General features: G+C 43.4%; 1 protein-coding gene across 1 annotated transcript in view; it reads left to right on the top strand.

Annotated features, from left to right (window-relative positions):
- Positions 1-20,704, top strand: part of scp2a (sterol carrier protein 2a) — a 128,028-nt gene that overhangs the window by 57,825 nt on the left and 49,499 nt on the right. The gene's annotated exons all lie outside the window — the stretch shown is intronic.

Genomic DNA, 20,704 nt, shown 5'->3' with positions numbered 1-20,704 from the left:
AACCGGAGTACCCGGAGGAAACCCACGCAGACATGGGGAGAACATGCAAACTCCACGCAGGGAGGACCCAGGAAGTGAACCCGGGTCTCCTAGCTGCAAGGCAGCAACAAGTCTAAAATGTATTGATCTAAATCTTGAGATGGCACATGTATTACAAAACAGTATATAAATGTTGTTTTGTGACAATACAATAGTAAAAAGCAACCCATTATTGTGATACTCAACCATTGTAAAATGAGACTGGTCGTGCACTTCACATCGACAACTGCCCCGTTTGTCTTTCTCTTTGTGTTTTCCCCTCAGAAAGCACTTGCCAAGCTCTTGTTATTGACATTATTTTATGTCAATGTTCAGATGTGAATTGTTTTGTCTGTTGTTTAGATAGCTAGACAACAATAACTGAAAAAGGCACACGTAGGGTCACTTTTTTCTTTCACGGTATGGAAGGTTATTTCTGTATGTCGCAAAAGATGCCTGTTGTCGCAAGATTGATGATGCAGGCATGAGTTTAGGTGAGAGAGAATGTTGAGCAGGTAGGTAGAACTGAACAGATAGGCATCCCATTCATCCATCTTCTAACCTGCTTATCCAGGGCAGCTGGATGCTATCCTAGCAAGCATCAGATGCAAGGCAGGATCAATCACTGGACAGGGTGCCAGTCTATCCCAGGGTTAACAAACACACACAGGTCACTTAAGCAATGCCAGTCCACTTAACCTGTGTGTGTTTGGACTGTGGGAGGAAACGGGACCATCTGGGGTGAACATGCAAACTCCCAAACACACTGAGGACCCCAGTCTTCTTCACTGCAAGCAAGCAAAGCCACCACTGCACCACCTTGCCACTGATTATTATTATTATCAATAGTGCACCTCAGTATCTTCCATCCATTGCTCTAGTCAAATAGAATCGCGTGCCTCTGATGGTTTGGCCACTTGACCCCCAGCAACACAGCTCAGCCCACCATAAAGCAGCTTCATGGACGACCCAAGGAAATGCTGGCTCAATTGTTTGAGGGATTACATGTGCAATCTCAGTGTCTCCCTACCACTCTGTGATATCCTGGGTCAGAACAAGTGGAAGCAACTTGCCAAAAAGCAAACCCTGCATCAATGCGTGACAAACGTTAGGAAGAGGATTTATCTGTTTGTATATTTTTCTGCACCATAGGCACAATAATAATGATAATAATAATTAATAGTCCATATATCTTCTTAACCCATTTATCAGGACAGAGTCTTAGGGCAGCTGGAGCCTATGCCAGCGATCATCGGGCACAAGCCAGGGACAGTCCCTGGACAGGGCGCCAGTCCATTGCAGGGTGAACACACACACACACTTGGACCACTTTGGTAATGCCAGTTTACTATTCTATTATCTGAGCATGCATCGGTCTATTGTTACAAACCATGGCAGAACAAAACCACTACAGAAGCAAAAGTAGGACCTTTAGATTTTGGACTTTTGGGTCCACCCATGATGGAGGCTGTGAGCAGATGAGCAACCAGGAAATGTTTTCTTATCACAAGAAAATTAGTTCCAAGAATCTGTGATAAAATAATAATTTCTAGTTTCCTTTTAATATCACAAGGGTACATCATAAAATACAGAAGGCATGGTTTCTTAAATCGAAGTGTTTGCCACTTCAAAGTGAGCATATTTGGTAAGTGTTGAGGCTTTTTCATTCACCTATGAACGTGTGTTTCCTTAAGCTTTAATGTAAGCTGCAACAATAGAGTAGGTATTTTGTAAAATTTATTAAAAAAAAAAAAACACTTCACTTTAGAACACAATTTTATGTGGGAAATTAATGTTTATCATGATTGTGAAGAAACAACTTTGACATAAACAATACTGAAATTACCCTTTAAGGGAAAACAAGTCCATTAAATTAGCAGCACTAACTGGTTACTAATTTAGGAGTTGGCTAGAACAAAAACCTGCAGCCCACCAGGCACCGAGTTTGACACCCCTGCCTTACAGTCTCTTCGTTCTGTCACCTGACTCTAATTTATTTTTATTTTTTTTACCCTATTCATCACCACTCATTGGATAATATTAATTAACTTCCATACCATACCTGAAGCTAAGCGTGTTCAGGCCCGTACTTGGATGGGAGACGATCTAGGGAAAGCTTGGGTTGCTGCTGGAAGAGATGTTGGTGAGGCCAGCAGGAGGCGCTTACCCTATGGTCTGATTGTGGATCCCAATGTCTTCCAGTGCAGTGACAAGGACACACTGTGCTGTAAAAATGGTGCCATCCTTTGGATGACTACAAGTGGACTTTTCATATGTCTTACTGTAGCGGTCTTGGAGACGCTAAGAATCACACTGTCTGAAAACGGTTATTTTATTTTGGGGACTCCAGGAACATGTCCAGCCTTGACCTGGCAAACTCACAGTCAGACACTGATAAATAATATTAAATATATCTCTCTATTATAAAAGGAAATCCTAGGATGAGACTTTCTTGGAGATCATTTCAACTCCCGTGAGAGATAATTTCAGGTCCCACGAGACGAGACTTTTTGCCAAGAGATTTTGACAAATCCTGCCCTCCTCTCAAACATTTATAACCATGTCCATGGTTCAATCACTTCTCATTCGTGTGAATGCTATTGTCAGACACAGTTCCTGCACTCTCGGGTGTAAGCGGGGTCTGAAATAAAAGACAAAGCAGAACGTCATAAAGAGGTTCAAAAACATTGGCGCGATACACATGCAGAGCATCCACCCATCTATCCATTATCCAACCCGCTATATCCTAACACAGGTTCATGGGGGTCTGCTGGAGCCAATCCCAGCCAACACAGGGTGCAAGGCAGGAACAACCTCGGGCAGGGCGCCAGCCCACTGCAGGGCACACCCACACACTGGGGACAATTTAGGATCGCCAATGCACCTAACCTGCATGTCTTTGGACTGTAGGAGGAAACCGGAGTACCTGAAGGAATCCCACGTAGACACAGGGAGAACATGCAAACTCCACGCAGGGAGGACCTGGGAAGCGAACCCAGGTCTCCTTACTGCAAGGCAGTAGCGCTACCACTGCGTCATTGTGCCGCCCCACATGCAGTGCAGGTTAGAGATTATGAAAGTACAAAAATTTGAAAGTCTCAAAAAACTGATAGTAAAGATCGCATTAGCACAAACAAATGGAAATTATTACTCAGTGAAATAATGGAACAGTGAAAAGAGATTGAATATATGGACATAGGTGATATGATAGAAGTATGTAGATATTGTTTGGCTTTAAACTTTAAGTTGGAGAATTGTAGATCGTCTATTTCGTGTTGCCATCAGGTAAAAGTAGTGTTTCTTCCCAATGAAGAGGCGTATCTGTGAGAATTAAAAGATTTGTTGTTTGGTGAAAGTGAAATCCACATACAGTACGCGAGTGGCAGAAACATGAAGTGGCTGGCGAGCCAAGTGAGCAGGGGGCAAAGCCCCCTAGTTTATCAAATAATGAATAAAAGAACACACAATATAAACAAAAACCACGTATGCAAAGGCCCTCGCCAGCTCCGACGACAGAAGTAAATTACAACACAAACAAGAAACACTAACAACAAGGTCCAAAACAGTCCAGTACAGTAGATGCAGAAAATGATAAATGTGTTACTGAAAACCCTGTAAACATGATTCTGAAAGCAATATAAAGTTTTGTCCTACCAGGTTACTTATGAAGCGTGAGGATTTGAGGTGATTGGGATCGCTTCCCAGACGAAAATGTATCCAACTAGTATGAACTCATATGATCAACCAGGGACACATTGCACAATGATCCAGCCAGAAACTGTAATCCAAGGTGGTCAAGTTGTAATCCAGTTGTGTGATGAGACGTATCAAATAGACAAGCGATCCCCTCCAGCGTCTTTCAGGTTGCTTTTTAAAGGGCCCGCTTTCTCAGTCTTCTTCCCAGTAGCCCCTGTACACTCCAAAGCTGTTCAATAGAGCTATACTGCTGTGCCGCTGGAAGATGCAGAACATTTTAAGTAGCACTGCTACATCACTGACAAGAGGCTTTTCTCTAACCACTCTCCATAAAGTGATGGTTGTCCTTTTGGACATTTCTCCCATCTCCACACAGGTTATCTGGAGCTCTGCACGACTTACAGTCAGGTTCTTGGTCACCTCTCTTACCATGGCCATTCTCCACACATTTGTCAGTTTGGTCGGGCATCCAGCTCTAAGAAGAGTTGCGCTTGTTCCAGACTTGTTCTGTTTCAGAATTTTGGAGGCTTTAGGAAACCTTTAATGCGGCAGGAATGTTGTTGTGGCCTTTTGCAGATCTATGCCTTAACACAATTCTGTCTCATAGCTCTGCAAGCAATTCATCTGACTGCTTGGCTTGTTTATTGCTCGGACACACCTGGTCGACCATGGGACCTCCTATAGACACCTGTGTGCCTTTCCTAATCATGTCCAGTCGGTTGAATTTACCACTGTGGTTTCTGTAGCAATTGAGGATGATGGGACGCAGCGGAAGCAATTTAATTTGAACAGAGGATTAAACTGTAGCAGTGAACCAAAGATCAGGTACAAAAGTGTTTATAATACACTGTTCTGCATACCCTGGATCTTTGTAATTCATTTAAATTCTGACTACACAATTTATTGGTCCTATCAGAATTTTCATTCTCGTTTCTGATGTTTTTAATTATCTTGGTAGATGTTTTTAATTTCAGTTGTATTCACTTTCTCCAACCACACTTAGAGTTTCCTGCTTAAAATCAGCCCAGTCCCATTTCTACTCCATGCTCATGTGCTTCTTGTTAAAGTTGAGAAAGTATCAGATTCATAAGAATAGTGCCCAGCATCCAGCTGGAAGTCAGGATGAGTACAGAGTACTGGCAATGTCAGGCTATACATTTAACTCATATTTATGCGCAGTTCTGTCACTCTTATAATAATTTGTGCATTTTAAAAACGATTACCATTGTGGTCCTAAAGTAGAAAACTCTAGGATAGTATATGCTAGCTGTTGACAAATTCTGAAACATCATCAGTGAATCTTGTTTATCCATGGAAGAAAGAAGCACCATGTTCCTAGGGGGTGCGCATCACGGATGACGTGATAAGGCCTACAAACACCACCTCCCTTGTCAAGAACCTTCACTTTCTGCAACGGATGAGGAGAGTAAACTCCCCTCCCGAAGTCCTTGTAACGTTCTACAGCAGCGCTATAGAGAGCATCATGACCAGCGACCTCATACCATCTGGTAAGACAGCTGCACTGTTTTGGATCAGAAGACCCTCCAGAGAGTGATGAGGACGGCAGACGAAATCATCGGAACCACCCTGCCGTCTATACAAGATCTGTACTCATCATGCTCCCTTAGGAGAAGCCACCAAGATAGTCAGAGACCCCACCCAGTCAGCCTATGGACTGTTCAAATTTTAGCTCCTCTGGGAAATGCTACCACAGCAAATGCTTTGCAAGGCTGCCAGACTCTGTAGGAGTTTCTTCCTACAGGCCATCAGACTACTCAAGTCTCTCTTAACAACAAACAGCATGCTGACCTATTGGGACTATTGAATTCCTGAACACACACACACACACACAGACTGTTTGAACGCATATACAGGTAGTCCCCAGGTTATGGACAACCGACCTACGACTTACGAACGGGCAGCAGCTGTGACGCATGCGCCTCAGTAACTGCCGTTCCGTCATCTTTTGCCTGTGGATGCTGCACGCGGTGGTTGGACGGAGGCTGGAGGGGGGTGATTTCACTGCCCGCGCAGTGTAGTGTCCCTCAGGCGGCTCCCGGTGGGAAGCGGATTCACTGCCCGCCCACCACACACGGCTGCCCCATTCGTTCTCGGTCGGTGGCTGGATGGAGGCTGGAGGGGGGCGATTTCGCTCCCCGCACAGTGTAGTGTCCCTCGGGCGGCAAGCGGTTTCAATGCCCGCCCACCACACATTGCTGCCCCGTTCGTTCTCAGTGGGCGGCTGGTAATGCTGCAAGCGATGACCCAATTATGGCTGAACGGAGGCCATTGAGGGTGAAAGGGGCGGCGGGGGGTAGCATTGTAGTGTGCATCGGATGGCTGTCTATTGAATGGGGGCGATTCACTACCCACCTTTGGCTGCACCGTGTTCATTCTCGGTGGGCGGATGCTGCAGGCAGCATACAGTAGTGGAGGTGACTGTGAGGTGGGCTGGTGATGAACCGCCCGTCGATGCCCCCATTCATTCTCAGTAGCAAGCCTGCTTGTACTGTTAAGCAGGAAGTTGTCTCTTGTCAGTACATCAGACTTGTTGATGACTGGTGCCTTCCAGCTGTGATAATGTGTACAGCGCTGTGCAGAAGAGCTCATCTTAATCTTTTGTCTTCATCCTTCAAGAATGTCTCTGAAACACAAATCTGATGCAAGTGCTGGTGATACAGTAAAGAAGAGAAAAACCATCACCATTGAAAATAAAGTAGAAATAATAAAAAGGTAAGAGAGAGGTGAAACTCCATCATTCATTGGCAGAGCACTTGGTTACAGTCGGTCAACAATAGCATATATTAAATTTATGTACCTGTTCCGACTTACATACAAATTCAACTTAAGTACAAACCTACAGTCCCTATCTCGTACGTAACCCGGGGGACTGCCTGTATTCGGAATCTCATGTCTCCTAAAAAGCTGTTATGTCTGTGCATTATTTTCGATGTTTTTAGTCACTTGAACACTTTACAACTATTCACCCATGTTATACATATATTGTCTGTTTATGCTGTCTGTTATGTGTATCTGTTTTTGTATAACATGCACTTGTCTTTGTTTGTGTTCGTATATTGAGCCTGGAGAAACGCATTTCGTTCAGCTGCGCACTCCTTGTACGGTTTGAATGACAATAAAGAAAATTCATCCAATCCATCCTTTCAAAATTACAGTGCCCTCCATAGTATTTGGGACAAAGACCAATTTTTCCTTGATTTTCCCTTTCTACTCCACTGTTTAAAATTACAAATCAAGCAATTCAGATCTGATTAAAGGGTTCATTTCAGACTTTCATTTAAGTGGATTTCAATACATTTCTGTCGCACATCACTTTTTCTACACGTTTTCCCCATTTCAGGGAACCATAATCTTCTTCTTTCTCTTTCGGTTGCTCCCGTTAGTGGTTGCCACAGCAGATCACCTTTTTCCATCTCTTCCTGTCCTTGTCATCTTGCTCTGTCACACCCATCACTTGCATGTCCTCTCTCACCACATCCATAAACGTTCTCTTAGGCCTTCCTCTTGCCTGGCAGCTCTATCCTTAGCACCCTTCTCCCAATATACCTGGCATCTCTCCTCTGCACATGTCCAAACCAACACAATCTCGCCTCACTGACTTTGTCTCCAAACCGTCCAACCTGAGCTGACCCTCTAATGTCCTCCTTTCCAATCCTGTCCATCTGACCTCCAGCTCTGTCTCCTGCTTTCTGGTCAGTGCCACTATCTCTAACCCATATAACAAAGCTGGTCTCACTACCATCCTGTAGACCTTCCCTTTCACTCTTGCTGATACCTGTCTGTAATGCCAGAAGGAGTTGCATTGTGTCTTTGTGGACCTGGAGAAAGCATATGACAGGGTACCTTGAGAAGAGTTGTAGTATTGTATGAGGAAGTCGGGAATGGCAGAGATGTATGTAAGAGTTGTACAGGAAGTGTGACAGTGGTGCAGTCTGTGGTAGGAGTGACAGATGCATTCAACGTGGAGGTGGGATTACATCAGGGAGCCCTTTCTTATTTGCAATGGTGGTGGACAGGTTGACAGATGAGAGTAGACAGGAGTCCCTGTGTACTGTGATGTTTGCTGTTGACATTGTGATCTGTAGTGAGAGTAGGGAGCCGGTTGAGGAGACCCTGGAGAGGTGGAGATATGCTCTAGAGAGTAGAGGAATGAAGGTCAGTAGGACCACCAAGACAGAATACATGTGTGTGAATGAGAGGAAGGTCAGTGGAATGATGAGGATGCAGGGAGCAGAGTTGGAAAAGGTGGATGAGTTTAAATATTTCGGGACAATTGGCGTCACAAGTGTTTGTGATTCCTTAGGTGGGTTTCATGGCTTCACAAGATACCTCTTCTTGCTTTTACCCTTTGAGGTCTGTAATTGCCATTGTTCAACATGAAGACAAGAGCTTTGCCAATTAAAGTCAAATAAGCCATTATGAGGCTGACAAACAAGAATAAAACCATTGGAGACATCAGAATAACCTTGCGATGACCGAAATCAACTGTCTGGAATATCATGAAGGAGAAAGGACACACTGGTGAGTTCAGTAATCACAAAGGGACTGGTAGGCTAAGGAAGATCTTCACTGCTGATGACAGGAGAGTCCTCATTATGGTCAAGAAAAAGCCCAAATGCCTGTGCGACAGGCCAGAAACAGTCTTAAGGAGGCCGATGTTGATGTGTCAGAGATGGCTATTTGCAGAAGACTTCATGAACAGAAACACAGAGGCCATAATATAAGATGCAGACCACTAGTTAGCCAAAAAAAAGTATCATCAGATTGCAATTTGCAAAAAAAATGACTCAAAAGAGCCAGCAGAATTCTGGAAAAAGGTCTTGAGGTCAGACAAGATGAACCTTCATCAGACAGATGGTAAGAGCAAAGTGTGGAAATGAAAGGAACTGCCCGAGATCCAAAGCAGACCGCCTAATCTGTTAAACATGGTACTGGGGGTGCTATGGCTTGGGCATGTATGGCTTCTCTTCATTGATGATGGAACTGCTGATTGCAGTGGCACAATGAATCCTGAGGTATATTAAAACATCTTAATGCCTCCAAACTCACTGGATGACGTTTCTTTCTACAACAAGGTAATGGATCCATACATACAGTGGGTACGGAAAGTATTCAAACCCCCTTCAATTTTTCACTCTTTGTCATATTGCAGCCATTTGCTAAAATCATTTTAAATTAATTTTTTCCCCTCATTAATGCACACACAGCACCCCATATTGACAGACAAAAAAAAGAATTTTTGAAATTGTTGCAGATTTATTAAAAAAGAAAAACTGAAATATCACATGGTCCTAAGTATTCAGACCCTTTGCTCAGTATTTAGTAGAAGCACCCTTTTGAGCTAATACAGCCATGAGTCTTCTGGGAAAGATGCAACAAGTTTTTCACACCTGGATTTGGGGATCCTCTGCCATTCCTCCTTGCAGATCCTCTCCAGTTCTGTCAGGTTGGATGGTAAACGTTGGTGGACAGCCATTTTTAGGTCTCTCCAGAGATGCTCAATTGGGTTTAAGTCAGGGCTCTGGCTGGGCCATTCAAGAACAGTCACAGAGTTGTTGTGAAGCCACTCCTTCGTTATGTTAGCTGTGTGCTTAGGGTCATTGTCTTGTTGGAAGGTAAACCTTCGGCCCAGTCTGAGGTCCTTAGCACTCTGGAGAAGGTTTTTGTCCAGGATATCCCTGTACTTGGCCGCATTCATCTTTCTCTCGATTGCAACCAGTCGTCCTGTCCCTGCAGCTGAAAAACACCCCCACAGCATGATGCTGCCACCGCCATGCTTCACTGTGGGGACTGTATTGGACAAGTGATGAGCAGTGCCTGGTTGTCTCCACACATACCTCAGTGCAAGACACATGACAGCCCACATGGAGTTTGCTAAAAGACACCTGAAGGACTCTGAGATGGTGAGAAATAAGATTCTATGGTCTGATGAGACCAAGATAGAACTTTTTGGCCTTAATTCTATGTGGTATCAACCCTAAGCTTCCCCCCCCCCCCCCCCCCCCCAACAGAAGAAGCAGGAACTGAGGATGGCTGCATTAGAGGATTGGAGAGGAGATCCTCAGCACCTGGTGATGTCTGTGAATGCCAGACTTCAGGTAGTCATTGCATGCAAGGGATACACGACAAAGTCCTAAATATTGATGTCTTTAATAGACCTGCCATTACTGTGTCCAAACATTATGGTGATCTGAAATGGGGGGGGTGGCATGTAGAAACAGTGTTGCGTGAAAGCCTGCAATGTGTACTTTACTCAGGTCACATTGCTGTTGCGCAGAGGTAGACATCTAAGAAATTCTCTTTGTCCCAAACATTATGGAGGGCACTGTAGTTGTGGGTCAGATGTAGTGGGGGAAAGGAGTCAGGCAGGGTAGGGAAGTCCAAGACTTGCTCTCAAGATGTCATTAGTGTGGAAGTGGAGCCATTTGTTACAACAGCAATGAAAGCGTGCCCAGTGAAAACTGATTCTTCAAGACTGATGCTTTCAGACTTGTGCTGTATTATTATTGTTATTGTATGCTTTATTGTACAAGTATTACAATAATTTTATATCCTTTTTTTTTTTTTTTTGAGTTTGACGCCCTGCAGTTGACTCCCCTTTAAACAAAATGACTGGTTAAAGTAGCTCATTTTCTGCTGAGCTTTAGACGCTTGCATTTCAGGAGCCCAATGTGTATTCCTGGTAGCTCCTCCAATCCTTATATTATTTTGCTTGCGTCCGTCTGCGCTCAATTTAAACAACGGTTGCCACAACTACCATATCCCTCCACAACAATAGTGAGGTATCTGTGCCCCTGGCAGAGTTTTGGCCTTAGGCTTATCTTCAAGTATTCAATTCTCTCAGTGTGACCAGTTATCGACTGTGGTATTTGACTGTTTATTTGGTGCATGCTTTGTTACTGACTGACACTGCATTATGACACTACCATTTTACGCCTCTTCTTTCCTTATATTCAACGTAAGCCTCCCGATAAAATGAAAAGGCACATACAGCGTAGCTGCAGCCAACAGAAATGGTCTCACTGGCCTACATACTCAGACCAACGCACAGAAGCAGAAACATCGACATCACGCCAGACCAAACAGCACAGACAAGATACCTTAGAACAACAAAGACAACGTATGACAAACCACAGAGTGACACTATCCAAAGATCGGCGGCAGCAAGTCTTGCACCGCGACAGTGAACGAAAAATGAATTACATACGCCACCTTTCTGAAGTGCAGCGGCAAACTGCTTGACAAAAAACATTACGACAGAAAAACCACTGGGACTCCATAACACTGACAACTCAAAACAAGGTATTCCCTGTATATTACGGCGTAGGCAATTCTCAGTTCGTTTAGCATATTGTATGACTATCACCAAGTCACAAGGACAAACGTTTAATAACGTTGGAGTTTATTTGCCAGGCCCTGTTTTTACCCCTGGCCAGTTGTACGCTACATTCTCCAGAGTTACATCGAAACCCGGCTTTGCGGGTTACACACAGGAGAATGTTTTCGTTGACAATAACGTTTATACAACAAATTACGTTTTCCGACAGTTATTATAGACGTCGGTATACTACATTACCTGACGGCCACACTTCACACATACTGACTTACATGTGCCCTGCATTTCTCTTCTTATCCAATATGTTCTGTTAACCTGTTCATGTTACACTTTGTATTGTAAATATTCCTGCTGTTGTACATGACTTTAATAACATCCCATACTAATTATGTGACTATTCTAATATTGGGCCCTTTCACAAGTCACTACTTATTAAAAGAATCTCCTTTCTTACTGTAACATGTGATGTTCTTCTCTCCTTAATCATCATTTCATTAATGCTTTTATTCTTGTGAAATTTTTGCACGATTTGCTAGTTGCTTATTATTCCTTTCTCCAACCTTGTTAATTAAAGCCCAGATACATTATGTTGTGTTTTGCAATTTACTTCTTAACCACTAAAATTGGATGAGTTGAACAAAAATAATTATTTTTTGAAATTGAGGAATACAAGAAAAACAATGCAAATCCAAGTCATTTAAGTATGCAACTGTTCCTGTTGTTCTTAGGAGACATTGTCACCATAGGTTTAATGACCATCTTCTGGGTTTACTCAGATTAGCCCTTTGCCTTGCTTTTATTGAATGGTACAACCTTCACATTTTGAAGAAAATACAAAAGTACTCACAAGCATTTCATACAAGACATTACAGATACAGGCAGTCCCCGGGTTACGTACGAGATAGGGACTGTAGGTTTGTTCTTAAGTTGAATTTGTATGTCGGAACAGGTACATTATTTTAATAAATGCTATCGTTGACCGACTGTAATTAAGTGCTCTGCCAATGAATGATGGAGTTTCACCTCTCTCTGACCTTTTTATTATTTCTACTTTATTTTCCATGGTGACGTTTTTTTTTCTCTTCTTTACTGTATCACCAGCACTTACATCAGATTTGTGTTTCAGAGACATTGTTGAAGGGTGAAGGCTCTTCTGCACAGCACTGTACACGCGATCACAGCAGGAAGGCACCCCTTGCCAGCACGTCTGGTGTACTGAACGAGAGACAACTTTCTGCTATGTACAATCATATGAAAAAGTTTGGGAACCCCTCTTAATTCTTTGGATTTTTGTTTCTCATTGGCTGAGCTTTCAAAGTAGCAACTTCCTTTTAATATATGACATGCCTTAATGGAAACAGTAGTATTTCAGCAGTGACATTAAGTTTATTGGATTAACAGAAAATATGCAATATGCATCATAACAAAATTAGACAGGTGCATAAATTTGGTCACCCCAACAGAGATGTGACATCAATACTTAGTTGAGCCTCCTTTTGTAAATCTAACAGCCTCTCGACGCTGTCCTCCTATAGCCTTTGATGAGTGTCTGATTCTGGATGGAGGTCTTGTTGACCATTCTTCATACAAAATCTCTCCAGTTCAGTTCAATTTGATGGACAGCCTGCTTCAAATCATCCCATAGATTTTCGATGATATTCCAGTCAGGACTGTGACAGCCATTCCAGAACATTGTACTTCTCCCTCTGTATGAATGCCTTTGTAGATTTCCAACTGTGTTTTGGGTCATTGTCTTATTGGAATATCCAAGCCCTGCGTAACTTCAAGTTTGTGATTGATGCTTGAACATTATCCTGAAGAATTTGTTGATATTGGGTTGAATTCATCTGACCCTTGACTTTAACAAGGGCCCCAGTCCCTGAACTAGCCACACAGCCCCACAGCATGTTGGAACCTCCACCAAATTTGACAGTATGTAGCAGGTGTTTTTCTTGGAATGCGGTGTTCTTCTTCTGTCATGCAAAGCGCTTTTTGTTCTGACCAAATAACTCAATTTTTATCTCATCAGTCCTAAGCACTTTGTTCCAAAATGAATCTTGTCTAAATGAGCATTGGCATACAACAAGCGACTCTGTTTGTGGCGTGAGTGCAGAAAGGGCTTCTTTCTCATCACCCTGCCATACAGATGTTCTTTGTGCAAATTGCGCTGAATTGTAGAACAATGTACAGATACACCATCTGCAGCCAGATGTTCTTGCAGGTCTTTGGAGGTGATCTGTGGGTTGTCTGTCACCATTCTCACAATCCTGCTCATATGCCGCTCCTGTATTTTCCTTGGCCTGCCAGACCTGCTGGGTTTAACAGCAACTGTGCCTGTGGCCTTCCATTTCCTGATTCCATTCCTTACAGTTGAAACTGACACTTTAAACCTCTGAGATGGCTTTTTGTAGCCTTCCCCTAAACCGAGAGACTGAACAATCTTTGTTTTCAGATCTTTTGAGAGTTGCTTTGAGGATCCCATGCTGTCACTCTTCAGAGGAGTGTCAAAGGGAAGGAAGCACAACTTGCAACTGACCACCTTAAATACCTTTATATCTCATGATTGGACACACCTGTCTATGAAGTTCAAGGCCTAATGAGCTCATCCAACCAATTTGGTGTTGTAAGTAATCAGCATTGAGCAGTGACAGACATTCAAATCAGCACAATGACAAGGGGACCCACATTTTTGCACAGCCAGTTTTTCACATTTGATTTAATTTCATACAGCTAAATAATGCTTCACTAAAAATCTTTGTTCGGAAAACACCGCAGTACTTAGATGTTCCTAGGAAATGAAAGACATACCACTGTTATCTTTTTTGTTGAAAGCAAATTATTACACAGGCTGAGAGGGATTCCCAAACTTTTCCAAGCAGGCTCGCTATTGAGAATGAATGTGGCGGCAAGGGGCCGTTCACCACCCGCCCACCACACAGTCACCTCCACTTGCATACAGTATGCTGCCTGCATCGTCTGCGCACCGAGAACAAACAGGGTGTGGCCAAAGGCGGGTAGTGAATCGCCCACCACCGCCCCCATTCAACAGGCAGCCACCCGAGGCACACTAAAATGCTGCCGCCCCATTCACCCTCAATGGCCACTGGGGCACCGCTTGCAGCATCACAAATTGCCCACCGAGAACGAATGGGGCAGCCGTTCGAGGGACATTGCCAGGCCGTGTGGTGGGCGGACAGTTAAACGCCCTCATCCAGCCTCCGTCCAGTCAGGAGCAGTAGCTGCGGTGGTGTGGTGGGCGGGCAGTTAACCACCCCATCAAGCCTCCGTCCTGCACACGAGTGATAGCTGTGTCCCCGGTGACTATGGACTCCGGGTCACCGCTTGTCACGCACCCAACTGCCCACTGAGAATGAATTGGGTGTGGCTCCCACCGCCCCATTCATCAACTGGAGCCGCCCGAGGGACACTACACTGTGTGAGCAGCGAAATCGCCTCTGTCCAGCCACCGCTTGCAGCGTCCCCAGGCCGAAGAAGCTTGCCATACTCCTGACTTTGTGTGATCCTGTTCTTGCCATTGCATCTCTCCGAATTGATTAACTAGCTGTTCGTCACATGAGCGTGTTAAAGTTATTTGTATCTTTCAACCATGTCGCTGTAGCATTAATAAATTTGTTCCATTTCTTAGAGCTTTCTGCAAATGACGTGTTCTGTTATTTTAATTAAGCTTTTTTTATTGAGCGCAGATATTACTCTTATTCAGCTCTTCAGCCTGATCGTGCGTCTCATGAAAGATTCCAAGCTTTTGCGCTACTTTCTAAATGATTTTCTGTAGTATCTTTAAGGCTTTCAATTTCAGCCATAAGCTCAGAAAGCTGATCTTTCCTCCGACTTCAACATTAAGTTATAACAGCCTGCTCTTTCTTATTTTGTTCTTCTGTGTTCTGAGACCAGTCCACCTGTCATTAATGTGGACCCTCAAGTACTTGTAGGAGTGGGCCACCTCAATATCCACTCCTTGAATAGTGACTGGGCATGACATAAATGCTCTTGGATGCTGTGAAAGTCAATAACCAGTTCATTGGTTTTGCTGATGTTAATATGCAGGAAATTCTCTTTACATCAAGAAACAAACGTTCTCCCCCTTATTCCTCTCCTTTGTCTCATCCCCCTTATCAACACACCCCATAAGTGCAGAATCATCTGAGGATTTGTGCAAGTGATATGACCTGCTGTTATATTCATAGTCTGGGGTGTACAGATGGACGAGTAAAGCAAACAGGCCTGTTCCTTGTGGTGTTCCAGTGTTGCTCACATAGTCCTTGAGTCTCACAAACTGGTGGTCTGCCTGACAGGCTCATCCACCTGCATATCCTTGAGTTTACCCCTTAACAAGAAAGAAGGCACTGGAGAAATAAAATCAGAAAGCCTCATGGAACAGATTGATAATTGCATCCTCCACTATAATCTTTGTCCAATAAGCAGACTGCAGTGGGTCCAGGTGGTCTAACCCAAGATGACTCATAATAGTGCAGGACCAGCCCCTCAAAGTTCTTTATGATGTGAGACATCAGTGCCACTGGTCTGTAGTAATTAGGTGAAGAGGTGTCTGCCTTCTTTGGAACAGAAACAATGCAGAGTGAAACCTCTCTGTAGCCTAAGGGACAGACTGAGCAGGTGACAGAAGACACCACAAGGTTGGTCAGCACAGGCCTTCAGAAGTCGAGGACTCACTGCAATCTGGTCCTACAGCTTTTCCCATGTGTAGCTTCTTAAGTTGTTTCGTTACTTGGTCTTCAGTTATGGACTACCCATACAGAGATGGTCAGAGGTGGACTCATCACTAGCGACTCCAGATGAAGTGGTAGAAGTTTTCGTAGTAGGGATGGTGTTGGGGGGACTGGTCATTGAGAGAAGGTGGCTGTGGGAGGGAAAATCTATTTAAAAATTTGGTTCAGGGCATTGGCTTTGTCCATATCCCCGTGTGTAGCACCTGAGCCCTGCAATGTTTGAGTCCAGTAATTTATGTAGTTTGGTGTAGTGAGAAGTCAAGCAAAATGTCACCTTTTATTGGCTAACTAAAAAGATTACAATATGCAAGCTTTCGAGGCAACTCAGGCCCCTTCTTCAGGCGAGATGTCATACAGAGATATAAACACTAGGACAGATACAACATTGGAAAACCTTGAAGTGAGACATCTTAAATGTAAAAAATTAATAGACCTCTTCCTGCGGTGGGTTGGCACCCTGCCCGGGATTGGTTCCTGCCTTGTGCCCTGTGTTGGCTGGGATTGGCTCCAGCAGACCCCCGTGACCCCGTGTTTGGATTCAGCAGGTTGGAACATGGATGGATGGATGGATAATAGACCTCTTCAGGCTAAGATTCATTTAACAAGAGAGGAGAACAACAAATTATAAAAATATATCTCTAATAATAATTTATAATAATATAATATATAATAATAATCTAATAATATATCTCTATTATAAAAAAAAAAAAACTTGGGACGAGACTTTTTTCCAGCGATGAGACCTGATCTTTTGAAGAGAGACACTTTTACATCCCGCGAGACAGTCAAGTCACGTCATACTTGCAACCTTTGGAAGCAAGTCCTGTGATACACGTGCAGAGCAGGTTAAAGATAAAGAGGAAGTAGGAAAATTCGAAAGTCTCAAAAAAATGATTAAAAGATCACATTAGCACAAACAAGCGGAAAATATTAATTGGTGAAATAATGGAACCGCAAAAAGAGATCAAATAGTGTTTGAGGATGTCTGGGGGAGAAGAGAGACAAGGCAGAGACTTTAAAACGTTTGAAGCACCGCACGAAATGAAGATCACAAGGCACGGGTGGAGCAGCAGCGAGCCAGCAGCTGATCGAACAAAGAGGAGGTAAAAAAAAAAAAAACAACTGTTATTTGATTCCCATTATATCACCGTTTTAAGAGGGGGTTTCGCAGGAGCAAACGTGTCTCCTTGGGGTGCGTTCAGTCCCCCTCTTCACAACGGCGTGTAACCATAGAGTAAAGATCGCATTAGCACAAACAAACGAAAAATATTAGTCAGTGAAATAACAGAACAGCAGAAAGTGATTGAATACTGTTTGAGGATGTCTGGGGGAGAAGAGAGACAAGGCAGTGACTTTAAAACGTTCAAAGCGCCACTCGAAATGAAGATCACGCAGCACGGGAGCAGCAGCTGATCGAGCAAAGAGGAGGTAATAAAAACAACTGTTATTTGATTCCCATTGTATCACCATTAAAGAGGGGTTTCGGAGGAACTCTCTCACAGTGTCCAGGGTTGTTGAAGTGAGCTGCTACAGGAACATCTGTGTTGCCATGCTTAATGTGGAGCAGTTTGTTTGGTGGAAAGTGTTTATTAAAAAATAATACAAAATGGAATGTTGTGAGTATGCGACATGAGATATTTGAGACCTTTGTTAATGTTTGTATTGACGTTGTTTACTGTTGTTCATTGTTGGCGCCCATTAAAGCCTATTTTTTTTTGTTTTATGGGGAGAGTGTAACAGAGTTCAACATACAAGTGTGTGGCAGTTCATTACGAGCACCACTCAATGTCAAAACAGGAAAGCTTGAAGCAATAGTGCTGATGCTGTCGAGCAACGGTCACTAGTAAGAGAGCCATCTCTTCAGTGGGCCTGTTAGTTTGAGGTTCAAGATTGAAGTTAAAGTGCAGAACGAGCAGATCTGTGTGTATTTTGTCAGGAATTTTGTTACCCACATTTCCCTTTAACAATTTTTTTTGGCCATAACTACAGACGCAAAGTAAATAAAAGATTAAAAAATGACCATTTTAGGATGTCGTATTCCTTTAACTCATTCAGGGCGGATGTCGACTTTTGTCAAAAGGAGGAGTTGACGATGGTAATCGACTGTAAACTGTGACAAAAACCAACCGTTACGTTGGACTCTCGTTGCTAGAAGGAAAGTTAGCTTCATTGGTTTGACCGAGATTCCCTGCGGTCACGTGAGTAGCAAGGCGCACACAACGGCAAAAATGGCACTGACATCTGGCGAGAGATCAAAGCAAATGCGAAAAGCAGAATACTCCGTGGACGACGTCTTGCCTATTATCTCTGAACTGGACTATGACTTGTCGGACTCAGATTTTGATACAAGTGACTGAAAACGAATGTGAGGTTCCAGCTTCAGCTGATTGGTCCCCAGCTAGTTGTGGTACTGACATTGTTCGCCAGGGAGGACTGCCACTTAACAATCAGAATGTAATGCACTGTGACCGTGACTGCCGCTGCTGCTGCCGCCCCAGACGCGCAAAGACAGCCTGGCAGCAAGCATGCCGCTCATTCTTGGCAAACTGGCAGTTGATTTCTGTGTGAAACCATCGTTTTATTTTGGAAAAAATATTCAGCCCTCAAAGAGTTAATGTGAAATCATCTACATATAATGCCTTCGCTCTTCGTTTCATCTTGAACATTCTGTTTAAGTCATCCATTGTAACGGTAAGTAAGACCAGGCTCAGTGCAGACCCTTATTGTGAATCATCTTTCACTCTGAAAGCGTCAGTTGACCCCAAACCCCTTTTGTTTTTGGCTGTGTATAAAATGCCATTACCATTGGGATCTGTACCTGTGGTGCTTTGTACCATCTGAGCTTATGGGAGGAGACGTCTACTCTTTTTAATAAAGTAGCTGATTCATGTCATCTTCAGGTAAGCAAAGAAATAAGATACACGTATTTGTTTAAAGAGACAAAATAAAGAGGCTGCCAGCTGTTACTTTGAAAGTTGCCCTTTAAAGAGTGGATTTGTACAGCTAGACGCTGATTAAGACCAGATTTTGCATAAATGCTGACTTTTTTTTTTTTCCTTTCTTAAACAGTTCCATGTTTTCCCGCATTGTGTATCTGGATGTGTGCTGCAGATTCGTATGCCAGAGACCCCAACGTTACTGCTCATTTCTTTTGTTTTGTTTTGTTTTCAGTGATTAGAGTTTGGCTTGTTGTATACTTATTACGTGTCAGACTAAGACAACCTGTGCATTCAAAAGTGCAGCTGTCTTAAGACCCTCGTAACCTGTGGCTAAGACAGGAGAGAAGGAGATGTTAGCACACACTGAGAGCTATAGGTGGAGATGGTGAGGAGAGGAGGGAGGCGAGTGTAGGAAATGACAGAACACACCTGGTCGACAGCAGGAGTATGTGGGGGGCTAGATACAAAAAAAATAAAATAAATAAATGTAACCATCTGTATGTCAAATGTTCCAAGTCAGCTTGGATTGAGGCATCAGCCAAAAAATAATAACAATTTTTCTTCTTCCTCTTCATCTTTTCCCTACTTGTATGTGGAGTCGATGTGCTCTATCAACCTTCTCCATACAGCTCGGTCCTACACCTCCTCCTCAGTCAGATCCTCTTCCTTAAGATCTTCTTTGACTTTATGCATCCACCTCTGCTTTGGCCTCCCTCGCTCTCTCTTCCCCTGGACTTCGATTCCCATCACTCTTTGGCCTACATACTCCTGGTCTCTCCTCATCACATGGCCATACCATTTCAGCCTGCTTTCCTGCTCTTTCTTAGATATCCCTGCTAATTTTATTGTACCACTGATTGTCTCATTTCTTATTCTATCCTTTTTGTAACACCACACATCCATCTCAATGTTCTCATTTCTGCCACATCTAACTTCTGCTCCTGCGCTCCTTTTACTTTCCGTGTCTCAGCTCCATACATCATGGCTAGTCATAAAATCCTGATCTTTAACCTTCTTCATAATTCTTTGATCGCACAATACTCCTGGAAGCTTCTTCCAATTGTTCCATCCACTTAGCACTCTATGGCTCATCTCTGCATCTAATTTTCCATCTCGGGCTATTACAGATCCTAGATATTTAAACTTCCCTACTCTTTTCAGTGGCTCTCCCTGCAGGCTAACGTCTGAATTCTGCTCATCATTAAACCTCATATATGCTGTCTTTTTCTTTCTGTTTCTCCTCAATCCTCTATCTTCCAAAGCCTTTCTCCATTCTTCCATCTTTCTCTCCACATCTTCTTTATTGGTTTCACATAAGACAATGTCATCAACAAAAAGCCTGCACCAGGGAGAATTGATCTGTTATCTCATAACTCAACACATCCATAACCAGATCAAAGAGGTGTAAGGAGTTATAGACCACCCTTGGTGCAGATCTACTCTAACTGGGATTTTGACAGTTAACCCAGCACTGCTTTTAAACCGAGTCCCCACTCCCTCATACATATCCTAGACAATCCTCACACACATCTCTGGTCCTCCTTTCTCTCTCTCTCATGGACCTCCAGACCTCTTGATGTAAGCCTTCTTCAAATCAATACACACCATATGCAAATTCTCTGTGCTTCTGTATTAGCTGTCTCAGTGCAAACGCTGTATCAGTTGTTCCCTTCCCTGGCATAAACCCAAACTGCTCCACCCCAATGGTGGTATCTTCCTAAGGCTACTCTCTATAACCATTTCCAAATGTTTCATTGTGTGTGACCTCAACTTTATCCCTGTATAGTTTCCACAATCCTGAATATCAGCCTTCTCCTTATAAATTGGTACAATCACACTGTTCTCCACTCCTCTGCTACTCTCTTCTGTTCACAGATTGTCTGCATTTGATCACAGAACACATCTACTCGCTCTTTTCCCAAACTCTTACACACTTCTGCTGGTAT

This window comes from Erpetoichthys calabaricus, chromosome 10 (assembly GCF_900747795.2).
Source record: "Erpetoichthys calabaricus chromosome 10, fErpCal1.3, whole genome shotgun sequence".
Classification (NCBI taxonomy): domain Eukaryota; kingdom Metazoa; phylum Chordata; class Cladistia; order Polypteriformes; family Polypteridae; genus Erpetoichthys; species Erpetoichthys calabaricus.
The sequence above is the reverse complement of the archived record's forward strand: the minus strand, read 5'-3'. Positions and strand labels throughout refer to the sequence as shown.